This window comes from Pongo pygmaeus, chromosome 12 (genome assembly GCF_028885625.2).
Source record: "Pongo pygmaeus isolate AG05252 chromosome 12, NHGRI_mPonPyg2-v2.0_pri, whole genome shotgun sequence".
NCBI lineage: Eukaryota > Metazoa > Chordata > Mammalia > Primates > Hominidae > Pongo > Pongo pygmaeus.
Window position 1 is genome coordinate 39,516,091 of NC_072385.2, and position 19,892 is coordinate 39,535,982.

Sequence of the window (19,892 nt, forward strand, 5' to 3'; positions counted from 1 at the left end):
ATCATATTGAGAGTTTTTAGCATGAAGCATTGTTGAATTTTGTCAAAGGCCTTTTCTGCATCTATTGAGATAATCAGGTGGTTTTTGTCATTGTTTCTGTTTATATGCTGGATTATGTTTATTGATTTGTGTATGTTGAACCAGTCTTGCATCCCAGGGATGAAGCACAGTTCATCATGGTGGATAAGTTTCTTAATGTGCTGCTTGATTCGGTTTGCCAGTATTTTATTGATGATTTTTGCATTGATGTTCATCAGGGATATTGGTCTAAAATTCTCTTTTTTTGTTGTGTCTCTGCCAGGCTTTGGTATCAGGATGATGCTGGCCTCATAAAATGAGTTAGAGAGGATTCCCTCTTTTTCTATTGATTGGAATAGTTTCAGAAGGAATGATACCAGCTCCTCCTTGTACCTCTGGTAGAATTCGGCTGTGAATCCATCTGGTCCTGGACTTTTTTGGTTGGTAAGCTATTAATTATTGCCTCAATTTCACAACCTGTTATTGGTCTATTCAGAGATTCAACTTCTTCCTGGTTTAGTCTTGGGAGGATGTATGTGTTGAGGAATTTATCCATTTATTCTAGATTTTCTAGTTTATTTGTATAGAGGTGTTTATAGTATTCTTTCATGGTAGTTTGTATTTCTGTGGGATCAGTGGTGATATCCCCTTTATCGTTTTTTATTGTATCTATTTGATTCTTCTCTCTTTTCTCTTTATTAGTCTTGCTAGTGGTCTATCAATTTTGTTGATCTTTTCAAAATGCCACCTCCTGGATTCATTGATTTTTTTGAAGGGTTTTTTGTGTCTCTATTTCCTTCAGTTCTGCTCTGATCTTAGTTATCTCTTGCCTTCTGCTAGCTTTTGAATGTGTTTGCTCTTGCTTCTCTATTTCTTTTAATTGTGACGTTAGGGTTTCAATTTTAGTTCTTTCCTGCTTTCCCTGTGGGCATTTAGTGCTATAAATTTCCCTCTACACACTGCTTTGAAAGTGTCCCAGAGATTCTGGTATGTTATGTCTTTGTTCTCATTGGTTTCAAAGAACATCTTTATTTCTGCTTTCATTTCATTATGTACCCAGTAGTCATTCAGGAGCAGGTTGTTCAGTTTCCATGTTGTTGAGCCGTTTTGAGTGAGTTTCTTAATCCTGAGTTCTAGTTTGCACTGTGGTCTGAGAGACAGTTTGTTATAATTTCTGTTCTTTTACATTTGCTGAGCATGCTTTACTTCCAACTATGTGGTCAATTTTGGAATAAGTGTGGTGTGGTGCTGAGAAGAATGTATATTCTGTTGATTTGGGGTGGAGAGTTCTGTAGATGTCTATCAGGTCTGCTTGGTCCAGAGCTGAGTTCAATTCCGGGATATCCTTGTTAACTTTCTGTCTCGTTGATCTGTCTAATGTTGACAGTGGGGTGTTAAAAGTCTCCCATTATTATTGTGTGGGAGTATTAGTCTCTTTGTAGGTCTCTAATGACTTGCCTTATGAATCTGGGTGCTCCTGTATTGGGTGCATATATATTTAGGATAGTTAGCTCTTCTCATTGAATTGATCCTTTTACCAGTATGTAATGGCCTTCTTTGTCTCTTTCGCTCTTTGTTGGTTTAAAGTCTGTTTTATCAGATACTAGGATTGCAACCCCTACCCTTTTTTGTTTTCCATTTGCTTGATAGATCTTCCTCCATCCCTTTGTTTTGAGCCTATGTGTGTCTCTGCATGTGAGATGGGTTTCCTGAATACAGCACACTGATGGGTCTTGACTCTTTATCCAATTCGCCAGTCTGTGTCTTTTAATTGGAGCATTTAGTCCATTTACATTTAAGGTTAGCATTGTTATGTGTGAATTTGATCCTGTCATTATGATGTTAGCTGGTTATTTTGCTCGTTAGTTGATGCAGTTTCTTCCTAGCCTCGATGGTCTTTGCAATTTGGCATGTTTTTGCAGTGGCTGGTACCAGTTGTTCCTTTCCATGTTTAGTGCTTACTTCAGGAGCTCTTTTAGGGCAGGCCTGATGGTGACAAAATCTCTCAGCATTTGCTTGTCTGTAAAGTATTTTATTTCTCCTTCACTTATGAAGCTTAGTTTGGCTGGATATGAGATTCTGGTTTGAAAATTCTTTTCTTTAAGAATGTTGAATATTGGCCCCCACTCTCTTTTGGCTTGTAGAGTTTCTGCCGAGAGATCAGCTGTTAGTCTGATGAACTTCCCTTTGTGGGTAACCTGACCTTTCTCTCTGGCTGCCCTTAACATTTTTTCCTTCATTTCATCTTTGATGAATCTGACAATTATGTGTCTTGGAGTTGTTCTTCTCAAGGGGTATCTTTGTGGTGTTCTCTGTATTTCCTGAATTTGAATATTGGCCTGCCTTGCTAGATTAGGGAATTTCTCCTGGATAATATCCTGCAGAGTGTTTTCCAATTTGGTTCCATTCTCTCTGTCACTTTCAGGTACACCAATCAGACATAGATTTCATCTTTTCACATAGTCCCATATTTCTTGGAGGCTTTGTTCATTTCTTTTTATTCTTTTTTCTCTAAACTTCTCTTCTCATTTCATTTCATTCATTTCATCTTCCATCACTGATACCCTTTCTTCCAGCTGATCGAATCGGCTACTGAGACTTGTGCATTCATCACATACTGCTCATGCCTTGGTTTTCAGCTCCATCAGGTCCTTTAAGGACTTCTCTGCATTGGTTATTCTAGTTAGCCATTCATCTAATTTTTTTTCAAGGTTTTTAACTTCTTTGCCATGGGTTTGAACTTCCTTCTTTAGTTCAGAATAGTTTGATAGTCTAAAGCCTTCTTCTCTCAACTCGTCAAAGTCATTCTTCACCCAGCTTTGTCCCATTGCTGGTGAGGAGCTGCGTTCCTTTGGAGGAGGAGAGGAACTCTGATTTTTAGAGTTTCCAGTTTTTCTGCTCTGTTTTTTCCCCATCTTTGTGGTTTTGTCTACCTTTGGTCTTTGATGATGGTGACATGCAGATGGGGGCTTTGGTGTGGATGTCCTTTCTGTTTGTTAGTTTTCCTTCTAACAAACAGGACCCTCAGCATCAGGTCTGTTGGAGTTTTCTGGAGGTCCACTCCAGACCCTGTTTTCCTGGGTATCAGCAGCAGAGGCTACAGAACAGCGGATATTGGTGAACAGCAGATGTTGCTGCCTGATCGTTCCTCTGGAAGTTTTGTCTCATAGGAGTACCTGGCCGTGTGAGGTGTCAGTCTGCCCCTACTGGGGGGTGCCTCCCAGTTAGGCTACTTGGGGGTCAGGGACCCACTTGAGGAGGCAATCTCTCCATTTTCAGATGTCCAGCTGCGTGATGGGAGAACCACTACTCTCTTCAAGGCTATCAGACAGGGACATTTAAACCTGCAGAGGATTCTGCTGCCTTTTTTTTTGGCTGTGCCCTGCCCCCAGAGGTGGAGTCTAAAGAGGCAGGCAGGCCTCCTTGAGCTGCGGTGGGCTCCACCCAGTTCGAGATTCCTGGCTGCTTTGTTTACCCGCTCAAGCCTTGGCAATGGTGGGCACCCCTCCCCCAGCCTCGCTACCACCTTGCAGTTTGATCTCAGACTGCTCTGCTAGCAATGAGTGAGGCTGCATGGGCATAGGACCCTCTGAGCCAGGCACAGGATATAATCTCCTGGTGAACCGTTTGCTAAGATTGTTGGAAAAGTGCAGTATTAGGGTGCGAGTGACCCGATTTTCCAGGTGCCATCTGTCACCCCTTTCTTTGATTAGGAAAGGGAATTCCCTGACCACTTCCACTTCCTGGGTGAGGTGATGCCTTGCCCTGCTTCGGCTTATGCTCAGTGCACTGCACCCACTGTCCTGCACCCACTTTCCAACACTCCCCAGTGAGATGAACCTGGTACCTCAGTTGGAAATGCAGAAATCACCTGTCTTCTGCATCACTCACGCTGGGAGCTGTAGACTGGAGCTACTCCTATTTGGCTATCTTGGCTCTGCCCTGGGAATTTTCTTCTGTGGAAAATGTGAAGGAAGTATGTAACTATCTGCTCAGGAACAAAACGGGAGGGAAGTTTGTGTGACCTATTTCCCTTTGACTGACTCTTTCTTTTGTCTCAGTGACTTTGGGATTATGAGATTTTCTTTCCTTTTCACGTTTTCCCCATTTTCCAAAAGGAATAGGGAAAGCAGAGCATGGAAATCATGATTCCAGATCCACCTGTATTAAACTGGTCAATCTAAAGTAGTGAAAAGTGTAGAATCTAGTTTAAAAAGAGTTTATTCAAGTGCAAATTTTCAGAACAAGCTGCCCAGTAAGCACAGATTCCAAAGAATGGAAGTCAGAGTTGTGAAGCATAGATGTTTGGGATCATTTATGTAGACAAAGTTTAGGGAAGCTTAACAGAATTCCAACATCTTCGTATGTAAAGCTTAATGCATAGTTACAATGAATTGATTAGTCAAGGTATTCTTTTTCTTTTGAGAATGGTATATTTAACATTCTACAATATAAATGCAGCAGTCATGGAGTCTTGGGCACCATCTAGTACAGGACAATGAAAGAGACAGTTATAACAAAGATTAGTAATTGGAAGTGTGGAGGTCTGGTCTCTACTTCTTCCTAGAAATATACAGAACAAGAATAATGAAGAAGATAACTAATCTACAAGTTAAGAAGCCAAGTAGCAAACCTGCTATATGACTCAGCATCCAGAGAGTAACTTACCTCTTGGCATAATAAATTGAGAGTCCTGAAATATTATTTTCTTTTACATTTCCATTTTTTCTTCAAAATCTTTTGGAGAAAGCATTGGAGAAGAATCATGTATATAGCTTGTATATTTAGGTAAAAATCCCACATCATGAGGAAGGCTAATTCCTAGGAATTTATATCCCATCTAGGGAGACATAACTGGAAAGTACCGAGGCCAAATTATAAAGCAAACAAGGGAGAAGTGATCCTGGAACCTGATTCAGGCTACTTGACTACCTCTTCAATCAAAACAATTATTTGAGCCACCATTATTCTCACCTTTTCAGTTGTGCTTTGACTCAATTGCAAACAAATATCAACAACAGTGTTGAAAAAAACAGGACAAAACACAATGAATGATGATGTAATTCTTAGAATAGGTAATAGCTTTCACTGCCAATGTCCAAAACAAGTCCCCCACCAGTTGTTTGGAGAGTGTGTTGGATCTGAGAATTTAGTTATTTGGGTTTTTGTATCAGCCACTAATTTAATGATGTTATTTGATTCATCTGAGATATAGACACAAGCTTCAGTTTTTATGGTAGAGCAGGTTTCCACCTGGGCTGCAGTGAGCATGTCTAAAGTAATATGGTTCTGTAATAATGCCTTATAAGAGCCACTTCATTATTTAATACTGAAATATACATATGGCTATCATTTAGGGTGCTTTGTGTATAATGGGTTAGAGCTTTGTCAAATGACAGCCTCAATACCTAGTTAAGGTACAAAGATGGAAGCCAAGTGATCATATCAGTGAACACAGAATGAACCCAATGAGATTGTAAATGAGACAAAAGTTGCAGGTTTTGATAGTATACAACCTAATCAAGCATGTGCCCACATATAACCCAACCCAAGGAATGCTGTTCTAATCATCATGGGGGCAATTGTGGCCTTAAACTAGTGCCACATAGCCAAGGTATTTCATCTGGAGCAAACCAATAAATACTCAGTTGTTGTTGCATGCCAATCAGTACTTTGTAATATAGTTGTGTGGATATATCATTATTTGGGTGTCTGTCCCATATCTCTACTGCTACTGGGCCAAGTATCTTTGGTATGATTTCTCTATTCGCAATGTAAAGGAGCAAGCTGACAGAGCTGACCAAAGCAGTGGGTAAGCTAGATGAGACTACCCCAAATTTGTGTTAAACCATTTTGAAATTTAATTATCTTATCTTTCAATTGAGACATTGTCATTCCATCTCAAAGCTGGGGCAGCGACTGTGTTAAAGCTAATGAACTCGTTTCTTTTACCAAGAAGATCTTCCCATGCCCTTTATTCTATAAAGTGTTATTAATAGGCTGAAGATGTATATTATTCTTAGTCATACTAGTGTCAAGCACCAATGACTACTTTTAAGAAACATGGATATATTTCTGATATTCTATCCAATCTTGTCTTTGAGAGGAGATAGCCACCATGGGAGGCCAGAACTACTAGAAAGGGGTATGAGATTACATACCCAATAAGCATCTTTTTATAATCTATTAGTGTAATGGTGGGACCATTGCTGTTTAATACTAGGCCCATTGCAGAAACACTAGCTTTGTGTGCAACAGCTAGTAATAGTAAAACCAATGCATGCAAGAAAGTATGAAAGGAAAGAGCTGTAGTGGGAGTTTGTAAAGGAAAATCTTTCAAATATATTAAAAATTGTTAATAGTAAGCATTCGTTCAGATGTAGGCCTAGTACAGTCTTCGGTTTTAGCTATATCCATCAGATATTGTTTTCTTATCAACCTGGTGTCGACTTATTATGAGTCTGAGGTCACCTTCTGGGGAAATAGTACACTCAGGAAATGGAGTCTTCTCTTGATGAGAAATGTGGATCCCAGAGTCTATTCCTTCTAAATTAATAGCACAAGGATTAGTAAGAAGCACTTGGTAAGGGCTCTTTCATTTTGTTTCAAGAGATTCTTTTTTCTTTTTTTGAGATGGGGTGTCTCTCTGACACCCAGGCTGGAATGCAGTGGTACCATGTTGGCTCACTGCAACCTCTGCCACCCAGGTTCAATTGATTCTTTTGCCTCAGCATCCCAAGTAGCTGGGACTACAGACATGAGCCACCATGCCTGGCTAATTTTTTTGTATTTTCACAGCGACAGAGTTTCACCATGTGGGTCAGGCTGCTCTCAAAATCCTGACCTCAAATGATCCACCCACCTCAGTTTCCCAAAGTGCTGGGGTTACAGGCCTGAGCCTCCATGCCTGGCCTCAAGAGAGTCTTTTAAAAGATGTTTCCAGTAGACAAAATCTCCTGGTTGAAGATGGAGGGCCTTGAATCCTTTGTTTCCTGGAAATCCACTAAGAAAATCATCTTTCACTAGGTTGCAATTTTTAGTTAATTGTTTCACAACATGAAAACAATAAAGCAATATGCCTCCCTTTGAATTAAGGAGTTACAGTGTTCTGGGAACAGATACATATGTCTGCCAATTATTATTCCAAATGGAGACATCTCTTCCAATGTTAACTAATTTTTCTCAGTGCATTCCAGAGGGTCCAGCTTGCCTTATTTTCAAAAAGTGTATAAAGATTGAGTTTAAAAAAAAACAAAACTGGAATCCAATTTCTACAAGTATCATACCAGTCCCCCAAATCCTCTTAGTTGCTTCTTAGCGCAGGGAAAAGTGAAGGCCAATATTCCTTTTATCCTCTCCAAGTGCATAAAAAAAATCTTCCTTTGATATTAGATGACCCAAATATCTTATTTGCTTTTTAAAACACTGAAGATTTTTTTTTTCTGAGACCTTTTGTCCCTTTGAGGCTATCATAACAAGTGAATTTCATCTTCTATATATACTTGCCAACCCTCTGAGCAGAGATGCAAATCATCTACATATTGTTTCAAAATGGATTTCCTAAGAAAGTCGATATCATAGAGATCTACTTTTAATATTTGTGAAAAGTAAGTTGGGCTCTCAGTGCATTTCTGAGGCATGACTTTACATGTGTGTTGTCTGTCTTCCCTAATGAAAGCAAAGAGACGTGTCTGTCTATCCACAGGAATTCTACAGAATACACTGCATAAGTCCATTACAGAAAACAATTTGCCTTAGGTAGAAATGGCAGTCTGCCACAAATACGAGTTTGGAACTACTGGATACAGAGGAGAGACTATGTTGTTAATTGCTCTCAGATCCTGTACAAACCTCCATCTTCTATCATTTGATTTCTTTAAGGGAAATATTGAAGTATTACATGGGCTTATACAGGAGATAAGTAGATTTATTTTTATATAGTTAAAAACTATAGAACTCCTTCTAAATCTTCTTGTTTTAAAGACTATTGGTTAAAGTTTGGAAAAGTTTTTACTGAGTCCATTTGCATTTTGACTGGGACAACTAAGATATTTTTTCCAATATCAGTGTATGACTTTGACCACAATTGATCAGGTACTACCTTTAAGAGTTTTTGTGATTCTTCATTAGTCAATAATTTGATGTCCTCTATGGCAACAGCAGTTGCAATTTGTGAATTTAAGAGGATCACATTCCAAAACATTCATTGTATCTGGTAATTCAGATTATGTAGTTCTAAGAAGTCTCTTTCTATCTAATGAATGGGATCTGAGGAAACTAAGACAAAAAGCTGAGTTCCTTGTAAAGGATCTAGCTGAAAAGCTACAGGCTAAGATTTATATGCCAGTACACAGGTATTAGTGACATCCACCATTTGAAGTATTTGTTTGCTCCAAGGAATGAGGCCTTGTAATAAGGTGGGACACTCATCTAATTATGCCCTTGTTTCTTTTACACTCATATTTTCAGTGACTGACATCTTCTATTAGATTCCTCAAAAGAAATTTCTCTTGACAGAAATTTATACCAATTTCAGCTGGTGATCTAAACTCCTTTGAAATATTATTTTACTCAAGGCCTAAATTATTACCCTCATTGTTCATTTCAGTAACACTTTAACCAAGCAAACTTCATTTTTATCTGAAGAGAAATCCAATGGTTACTCAACCTCTGTTAGGAACAGAGACTTCCTTCAATCATCTGATTTAATTTTGCTTGGTGATGTTTACTTTGAAAAAATAATTAACTCCAAAATATTCCAAACTGACTATGGTGTCACAAACTTCAATTAACCTTTGAAATTTAAATTTCTCCCATAAATTAAATTAGTTCAAATGGTTAAATTAATTGATGGAGCCCAAACCTGCCAACCAACAATAAGAGAAGTATGAATATCTATGTTAATAGGAGAACTATGATTTGGGGAAGTCCACATCTTCCAAATATTTTTAAACAAAGATTACCTGACTTCAGGGGAACTCCTATGAAATAATTGTCCAATTAGAAGACCCTCATGTGTTTTACTATTATATTACCCTAGATGATAGCCATTATTCAAGCAACAAATTGCTTCACAAGTTTGCCCATGTGAGCAGATAAACATTGCCTATGATATTGAAGGAGAATTGATGGGTAATCTTAAGCATCTGTTCAAAGATGCTTCCAGGGCAAGTTTTGCCTGCCAATGAGACCACCTGGGCAGGACTGCAAATATGGGACACAGGCAGGAACCCAAACTTCTAGGATCTGAGCATAGGTGGGCTGCATACATTCTCTTTATTCTGCTTAATGTATATTCTCTGGTGGATTTAGCCTTATAATTGATGAAGGAGAGTTCCTAGAGTAATGGTGGAAAGAAAAATTTTATTTTGCATTCCCAACTCGGGAAATGCAAAATAAAGCAAAACTGACACTTGGTTCTGCTTTGAAAAATGGCTAAGCATCGCAAATACCACATTCATGGAAAAAGAGACTGTGCACCTTGAAATGAAACACATAACAAGTCACTCCACCTAGTTCTAGTGCACAAAGTAAGTGAAATTATGCATATTTCTTTGGAATGGATTGAATACAAGACAAAAGGTTGTTTCAGTATGGGGCCAGGAGGCCACCTGGGCACTGCAGCCATCCACTGCTTTTGCATATTCACACGGTCAGAATTACCCAGAGTATATTTTCAAGAATTCCAAGTCTATGAAAACTCTATTTTTTAAAAATAAAAAACTTACAGGACTTGGAAGTGCTACCAACTTCATTCCTTTTTTAAGGATTCAAAATCCCAACTGATGAATTCAATGATCAAAGACATTCTGCAAGAAAGAAACCTATTTCACTATTTCCAGAAAGCCCTCAAGTTCATGTCCCCATGGAAACTACTTTTTTAAGAACACTGATTAAAAAACTAAAGATATACATTTCTCTGGATATTTTGACATATGTTTATTATTTTCTCTCACAATGAAGAATGAGGGATTTACATTTATTCAATGTCAACTACATTAAAGGCATTTTACAATGCCTTTAATGCCTTTAATTGTACAAATTTTGCATTTATTATGTCACTCTCACCCTAAATACTTCTTTAATCTCAATGCATAAGTTCTTTTCTGCAAACTAATACATGTCTGATTCTGAAAGGCTTCCTTTTCTCCTTCCAAATGGGACAAAGAGCCTCAATGTGTACAGAAAGATTAAATATTCCACATATTTACTGTATTAGTCCATTTTCATGCTGCTGATAAAGACATACTCCCGGCAAATTATAAAAGAAGGAGGTTTAACATCCACTTATGATCCCACATGGCTGGGAAGCCTCACAATCATGGCGGAAGGCAAGGAGGAGCAAGTTATGTCTTATATAGATGGCAGGAAACAAAGAAATAAAGAGCTTGTGCAGGAGAATGCCCCCTTATAATACCATTAGATCTACTTAGACCTACCCAGCATCACAAGAATTCCATGGGAAAGACCTGCCCACATGATGCAGTTACATTACACCAGGTCTCTCCCACAACATGTGGAAATTCAGAATGGGATTTGGGTGGAGACAGAGCCAAACAATATCATTCCACCTCTGGCCCCTCCCAAATTTTATGTCCTCACATTTCAAAACCAATCATGCCTTCCCAATAGACCCCAAAGTCTTAACTCATTTCAGTATTAACTCAAAAGTCCACAGTCTAAAGTGTCATCTGAAACAAGGCAAATCCCTTTTGCCTATAATCCTGTAAAATGAAAAGAAGGTTAGTTACTTCCTAGATACAATGTAGGTACGGGCATTTGGTAAATACACCCATTCCAAATGGGAGAAATTGGCCAAAACAAAGGGGCTACAGGCCCCATGCAAGTCCTAAATCCAGTGGGGCAGTCATATCTTAAAGCTCCAAAATGATCTCCTTTGACTCTATGTCTCACTTCCAGGTCATGCTGATGCAAGAGGTGGGATCCCACAGTCTTGGGCAGCTCCAACCCTGTGACTTTGCAGGGTACAGCCTCCCTACTGGCTGCTTTCATGGGCTGGCCTTGAGCATCTGCAGCTTTTCCAGGTGCATAGTGCAAGCTGTCAATGGATCTACCATTTTGGCGTCTGGAGAACAGTGGTGGCCCGCTTCTCACAGCACCACTAGTCAGTGCCCCAGTGGTCTGTGTGATAGCTCTGATCCCACATTTCCCTTCTGCACTGCTCTAGCAGAGGTTCTCCCTGAGGGCTCACCCCTTGCAACAAACTTCTGCCTGGGCATCCATGTGTTTCCATACATCTTCTGAAATCTAGGCAGAAGTTCCCAAACCTCATTTCTTTACTTCTATGCACCCACAGGATCAACACCATGTGGAAACTTCCAAAGCTTGAGGCTTAAACCCCATGAAGCCATGGTCTGAGCTCTGTGTTGGCTCCTTTCAGCCATGGCTGGAGCAGTTGGGAAGCAGAGCACCAAGACCCTAGGCTGCATGCAACACAGGACCCTTGGCCCAGTCCACAAAACCATTTTTTCCTCCCAGGCCTCCAGGCCTGTGATGGGAGGGCCTGCCATGAAGACTTTTGACATGCCCTGGAGACATTTTTCTCATTGTCTTGGAGATTAACATTCAGTTCCTCATTACTTATGCAGATTTACACAGCTGGCTTGAATTTCTCCCACAAAAGTGAGATTTTCTTTTCTATTGCATTGTCAGGCTGCAAATTTTCCAAACTTTTATGCTCTGCTTCCTTTATAAAACTGAATGCCATTAACAGCAACCAAGTCACATTTGAATTCTTTGATGTTCAGAAATTTATTCCACCAGATACCCTAAATCATCTTTCTCAAGTTCAAAGTTCCACAGATTTTTGGGACGGGCAAAATGCCGCCATTCTCTTTGCTAAACCATACCAAAAGTGACCTTTACTTCAGTTCCCAACAAGTTTCTCATCCCCATCTGAGACCACATCAGACTGGATTTCATTGTCCATATCATTATTGGCATTTTTGTAAAGGACATTCAACAAGTCTCTAGGGAGTTCCAAACTTTCCCACATTTTTCCTGTCTTCTTCTGACCCTCCAAACTGGTCCAACCTCTGCCTGTTACCCAGTTCCAAAGTCAAGTTTACATTTTCAGTTATTTACAGCAGCACCCCACTCTATTAGTACAAATTTTTTGTATTTGTCCCTTTTCATGCTGCTGATAAAGACATATCTGAGACTGGGCAATTTAAAAAATAAAGAGGTGTAACAGACTTAAGTTTCCATGTGGCGGGGGAAGTCTCACAGTCATGGCATAAGACAAGGAGCAGCAAGTCATATCTTATATAAATGGCAGCAGGCAAAGAAAAAAAGAGCTTGTGCAGGGAACTCCCCCTTATAAAGCCATCAGATCTCAGGAGACCTCTCCACCACCATGAGAACTCCATGGGAAAGACCAGTCCCCACAATCCAGTTACCTCCCACTGGGTCCCTCCCACAACACATGGGAATTCAAGATGAGATTTGAGTGGGGACACAGCCAAACCATATCATACCCCAACTTAATTCCAACTTTCCAGAGTTAGTAGACATGAGAGTTTTGGGGTACATGGGTACATGAGAGTTTTTTATGCTGTAACTCATGGCTGATATTTCAAAAATGATTCCATGAATGAAAAAAAACTACATAAAACTATGTTGTTTGAAGATTTTCCCTGTGAAAACTATTCAAGAAAATAGAGTATAGAATGTTCCTTAAAACCATTGCTTTGAGTTTTCTTCAATGTAATGGTCTTGCTTCTAATTGTACAAAATAATATCTTGAAGACAATGAAGCAATATATGACACATAACCCATTATATTTCCTATTAACAGGTAATACAGTTGTTAGGTCATGCATAGAAAAAAGACTATTTGGTTATAAATCTCAGCACCAACAGGTATTGATTATTTTACTTTTATCAAATTACTTAAACTTATAATGACTTAAGTTTCCACATCTAGAAAAAAGAGGAAAAATACCTATTTTATGTGGTTGCTATGAAGATTAAATAATTAAGTTACTTAGAGTAAATTGTTTGCATGTTTATGTTAGCTTTCACTTACTTTATATTATTCTAATCAATGGCAGTAAGATAATAACCCATATTATGAGCCATGAAACAACATTTTAAAAAATTTTAATTAGAGTCAATCATACCCATCCCAGATTCTCAATAGCGAAGACTGAGAAAAATGCTCCCACTATGGAAAAAAAGCCAGAATTATTTAACATCCTGGAAGTAGATGGAGTCCCTTTGCCAGTATTTTCAAAAGAATCGTGGGATAAAATCTATAATTTCCCAGCCAGACCTGATGATCTTATCCTGGCAACTTACCCAAAGTCAGGTAAGTGTTTCAGAACATAAAAATATTCAATATTTTCATGTGAAATTATTGCATAATCTGTATTGATCAATGAAGCATGATTGGGATTTGGAGAGAAACAATTCCACATTATGGAGATCTGTTCTTTGGTGTTGCAGGACATTTAGCATTCCTGATCCTTAGGGCAACAATTTCCAACAGCACTCTTTGAAGATAACAGAAAAGATTTTTAAATGCCTTGGGAGTAGGGCAGATAATGCTCCCATTCCAGAACCCATAGCATACATCAAATATAAGGTCAATAAATTGAAAAACATATGGCCTTTTTAAACATCAACCCTCAAGGCAGCCTGCTAAAAACATGTCATACTCCAAATATTAATCTATTATCCCAGATATTAAACACAAATTGATTTTCTAATCCTCTAAACTTCTTGGAGGATGTCAGTCACGAATTTCCTGTTCTTTACCAAATAAATGTCATTTGGGGAAGCCCAATGATTGACCTTGATTTAAAATGCCTTAGATTTCTAATTCTTCTCTAAAAATTCCTAGACTGGAATACATCCTAGTAACAATGGGCACACCTAATGCCCAGAGGTCATTTTTGATAGGTCATTCTCCGTTAGAAGGAACCACAGCTATTAGGAGAATTGTTGATCCCCCTCTTGGGAATAGAATATGCAAGGTGAATGTACTGCATCTTCTTTTTGAAGGAGTAAGTGATCAGTATATATTCCCAGAATTGTTTGTTTTTATTAAATATCTGTAAAAAATAAAGCACACAAAATAACCAGAAAAAATTAATGGGGACACGTAGAAGGATACAAGAACCAATGGGAAAGGGCTCACAATGGCCACATTTGGCACAGTTTGAGCATCCAAAAGAATGACTTCTAACTGATTGGGAGAACATTAAATAAAAACCTCCTGTTCAGCCATGCTGAAGAGACAAGATTGGATGTGTACTCCGGTGATAATCAAAAGGAAAGCTGGACAAAATATATTAAACCACTGGTTTCTGACCTTGGATAACAATTGTCTCAGACTTCAGTCTGAAGATGCTTTCTGAACAGGGTTTAGTTATAGGGAGCAAAAGAAAGAGTCATAACAAACTCATTGAGTTCAAGAGCCAGATATAGGAGTTCTGAGAGGTTGAAGTGGCTGTTATTTGCAGGGTAGAGCACCAGAGAAAATGAACTACACAAATAAATATCTTTAGATATCTTTAGAGAAGACTCTTTTAGTCTATTGTTGAATGGTAGACTGCACTTGCATAGAGCCCAGCTCCATAAGATTAGTCAAGGAACTAACAGAAAACTATTAGTCATATAATTCCTAGAGATTATACAAAGTTGAGAGACTTCTGTGCTCCAATCAGGATATGACGGGCAGAATTGTGGTCCCCATGACATTAGTCCTCTGTTATTACATCTACAGTTATTTCATATTACATTCCCAAAGAGATTTTGCAGCTGCTATTAAAGTAACTAATCAGCTGATATTAAACTAGGGAGATTATCTTGGACTATCTGGATGGACTCAGTGGAATCACATGAACTCTTCAAAGCAAAGAGGAAGTCAGAGAGATGTGGCAGAGCAGAAAGTCTGAGAAATTTAAAGCATAACAAAAGTTTAATGCATGATTATAGACTAAAAGATGAGAAGAGAAAGTATCAATGAAACAGTTATCTCAATACTGCAGCCACAAGCAACTGAATTCTGTTGGCATCTAGGAGCTTGGCAAAACACCCTGAAGTCCCAGATGAGAATGGCAGCCCTAGCTGATAGCTTGATTTTAGCCTAGTGAGACCCTACAGAGCACCAGCCATGTTAAGCCCAACTTCTAACCTACAGAAACTGTGACCTAATATTCAGGTGTTGTTTTAACTTATTAGATGTGTGGTAATTTGTTACCACAAACTTTTCAACCTAGAATTCCATATACCCAGTAAAAATTATATTTTAAAATGTTACTTAAAAATAAAGGTCATACACTTTTTCTCAGATAGAGAAAAGCTGAGAGAATGTGTTGCCAGCATAGCTGCTCTAAAAATAAATAAATAAGTTATGTTAAAGAAATTTCTTCAGTGTAACAGAAAATGATAGTAATGAAATATAGACCTGTTACACAAAGGAATAAGGAATGTCAGAAATAATAATAACATGAGAGAATATTATAGACAATTTTTCTCATTCTTAAATTTCTTAAAGGATAACATGTTACAGAGTTTATAACATATGTGCAAACTTACATTAAATGCAAACCATAAAGGGTAGAGCTTTCCATTTTTTCCCCAAATTATTGTTGCCTAACCTAAAGTTTGAAGCTATTCTCCTATCTATACTTCCGTAGTTTTATAGATTTAATTTTAATTTTTTCAGGTCTGATGCATTGCACTTTGACTTTTTTGCATGTGGCACTAAGTAAGTGTCAATTCTTTATGTCTATCCTTACAACAATATCACAGTCTTTTGAATGCTGAAGCTGATTTAAATGTCATGAAATCAACCCATATAAACCCCATCACTTTACTCTTTCTATCAAAAATATTGGCTTCTAATGACAATTATATTTTCATATAAATCTTGGAATCAATTTGTCAGTTTGTGATTGAGATTGAATTGAATTTATAGATTAATTTTGAAACAGCTGATATCTTAAAAATGTTGATTCTTTTGATCGATAGATATGGTATGCTTCCTTATTTATTTAATTCTTATACAACTTCTCTCGTAGTGTTTTCACTTTCAAATCGTCCACAGCTTTGTTAAATCTATTTCTGAATATTTCATGTTTTCAGGTGCTATTTATTTTATCAGTGGTATTTTTTAAATGTCATGTTCCAATTGTGTGTTGCTGGAATGTTGAAAGATAATAGAGTTTTGTATATTGACTGCATATCTTATTGTGACCTCACTAAATTTCCTTAGCAGGTTAAGTGAGTTTTTTTATTAAGCTCCTTAGTATTTTAGAAATCTATGATGTTTCCATTACATTATTAAAAAATGTGGATTTTTTAGAGGTGTCCCTTATCAGGTAGAGGAGGTTCCCAATTTGAGCTTAATTTCCTCTACTTTTTAATGTTGGTATGTTGAAACTTTAGACTATTTATTGTAGATCTTTCATATACCTACATATGCATAAACATACCTGCATATATAAAATGCATAAAATTCGTTTAAAAAATCTCTCTTCAAGTGCTACTTTAACTTCTTCTCACAAATTGTAATAGGCTGTTTTTATTATCATTCCATTCATGGTATTTTTTAATATCCTTTACAGTCATATGTTATTTAGAATTATATTGCTTAATTTCTAAATAATTGTGAATATATTTGTTGTTGATTTCTAATTTAATTCCAATTGTATTCAAATAGCATGTTCTGTATAATTCCAATTGTCTTAGATTTATTTGAGAATTTTTGTTTAAATCCCATCTCATGGTTTATAGTTTTAAAAGTTTCATATGCACTTGAAAAGAATGTGGGTTCTGGTACTGTTGGGTAGAGTAGGATGTTTGAGTGTTCTAAAAATATCTTTAGGTCAAGCTGGCTGATAATATGGTTAAGGTCTTCAAAATTTGTACTTATTTTTTCTACTTATTCTAACAATTACTGAATCAGAAGTATTGAAATATTTAATTATAATTATTAACTTGTCTATTTCTCCTTTTAACTTTTACATATTTGCTTTATGTATGTGGAAGCCTTGTTATTTAAGTATGCACACATGCAAGAATATTTTGCCTTGATGAATTAACCTTTTCATCATTTTGAAATGTTTCTCCTTATCCTTAGTAAAATACTTGTTCCCTTATAATATAGTTATTCCAACTAGTTTATATTTATTATTTGTATGGTACATATTTTTCTATTCTTTTACTTTCAGCCTATCATGGTTTATGTGTAATGTACACTCTAATTGGGGTTGCTTGTAAAATTTTATTTAATAAAATAGTTCTCATTTATTCACAGTTTTCCATTCTGTGGTTTCAGTTATCTGTAGCTAGTTGTGGTCTGAAAACATAAAATCAAAAATTTCAAAAACAATTCATACATTTTAAATCACATGTTGCCTTGAGTAGCATAATGAAATTTTGGGTCACCATCTCCATCCCTCCTGGGATGTGACTCATTCCTTTGCCTGGCTTCTATGTCACCTGCTCATTAGTAGCTTAGTAGTTATCTAGTATATTAGATTGACTGTCATAGTATTATAGGACTTGTGCTCTTGAGCACCCTCATTTTATGTAATAATGGTCCTAAAGTGTAAGATTAGTGATGCTGCACTTTTCTATAAAGATTATATTTTATTGTTATTTGTTGTTAATCTCTTACCATTTCTAATTTATGATTAAATTTCATCATAGTTATATATAACACATAGTGTATAAAATGGTACAATCTAATTTCAAGCATTCAATGTGGGTGTTGAAATATACCTTTGCAAATAATTGGGAACTAGTCTACAATTATCTGCAAAATTGACTGTAAATCTACCACCTTACTATTTATTTTCTATATTTCCACCTTTATTCCTTTGTTACTCTTTTCCTGCCTTTTTTGGATTGACTGTTTTTTAGAATTCCATTTGCCATTTCTGGTAATACCTCTTGGTTTTATTTTACTAACAGGTACCCTAGGGTTTACAGTATGCATCTCTATCTTATCATATTCTATGTTTAACTAATATTATATTATTTTGTGTGTTATGTAAAAAGTTTACAGCAGTATTTTTTTAATTCTTTCTTCTGTTCCAAGCTTTATTTTGGTCTAAGTTCAATATAAATTAGACTTCATCAAAGTCTAAAGACCCAGTTAAAAAAATAAAAATATGCGACACAGTTGGAGAGAAAATATTCATAATACATATATCTGGCCAAAAGGTATAAAGAACTGTTACAACTGAAAACAAAAAAACAAAAAGCATGTGTTAAAGTGGGCAAAAGATGTAAAAACTTATCACCGAAAAAGCTCCACTATTAAGCAATAAACACAAAACAAGATACTCTACATCATTTATCATGAGAAAATGTGACTTAATACTATCATGAAATACCACTACACACCACTTCAAATGACTAAAAACCTGAAAATACCAAGTGTTGATAAGGACACGGAGCAACTGAAATTCCCATGCACTGTTGGGGAGGATGTAACATGGTATTAATGCTCAATGGTTTCTTATAAAACTAAACATGCACCTAACACACAACCCAGCAATTCCAATCCTAGAGATTCACCCCCACCCCCAAAATAAAAATCTGTGTTCATCAAAAAACTTGTACACAAATATTATAGCAGACTTATTCAAAAATAGCCCAACACTGAAGAAAACCTAATTTTTATTATCATATAAATGAAAAACCAAATCATTGCTTATCCATAAAATTGAGCTGTTCTCAGTAATAAAAAGAACTACAGATATATACAGGAACATAAATGAATCCCAAAATAAAGAGGGTGTGTGAAAAAATTCAGACACATGAGGACATACTGTATGGTTTCATTTATATGAATTTCAACAATGTGTAAATCTAATTTATATTGACAAAAAAATAGATCAGCAGTTTCATGGAGTCAAAAGTGAGGAAAGGAATGACTGATTGCAGTAGACACAAGGTTCTACTCTTGACTATGGTAATGGCTACATACATTTGTCAAATTTCATTAAACTCTACATTTATAATAGGTACATTCTGTTCTGTGTAATTTTTACCACACTGAAGTTTATTTCAAAAAACATGATTCCATAATGATGAAAAAAAGAAAAAGACAGAAAAACTTATGTATTATGGTTAAAGATAACTATTATTCATCTCTTAGACTAAAAAGAATTAGTTAAGAAAAAGAATTTAGAAGAATTGTAGTTCTTCCCTAATTTATGAGGGAAAGCTCTTTATATGAAGAGCTACCTAATAAATAGAGAAGTGATGAGATTAGAAAATAAACAATTTGAAACCCACAATAAAAATTAAAGTAGGATCATTAATGTATGAATCCTAAAATAATTAGATAAAATCTGAGAGTAACTGGCTGGTCACATGGTACTGAAATGTCACTATACAGTTTCATTCCTAAAACCAAATGGAAATATGGACCTTAACAATGAGTGACCTGGTGGTCACCTACAAAACTGGATGGTGAACAGTAGTATCACTAGCAGTGAGGCAATCAGACATATGTACATCTTGTCATGGTACAAGAAGTACCAAGCATTGCCTGAGAAATCCGCCAAAAATGTTCACCAGAACCTAACCAAGACCTGGATTCCAGTTTATGGCAAATAGAGGAAACAGAGGAACAAAAATATACTGTGAAGAAATAATCAGACAAATCAAGAATGTGTGGAGTACTACAGGGCAACTGGCTGATCTGTTCAAAAATCAATGTGAAAGTAGAACAAAAATCAGTGTCATGAAGAAAAAATATGGAAGGATGATTCTAAGCTGAGACAAAAAGGGCAGCAAAAGTAATGCAGCCAATGCATCTTAATTGGGAAAAAGTGATTAATAACATTATGACACAATTTTTAAAAAGTTAATGTAGTTTGAGTATCTCA

The 19,892-nt window shown here is 36.7% G+C and overlaps 1 protein-coding gene across 1 annotated transcript in view; it reads left to right on the forward strand.

Moving 5' to 3' along the window:
- Nucleotides 1-19,892, forward strand: part of LOC129029973 (sulfotransferase 1C3-like) — a 41,055-nt gene that overhangs the window by 10,950 nt on the left and 10,213 nt on the right. The gene's annotated exons all lie outside the window — the stretch shown is intronic.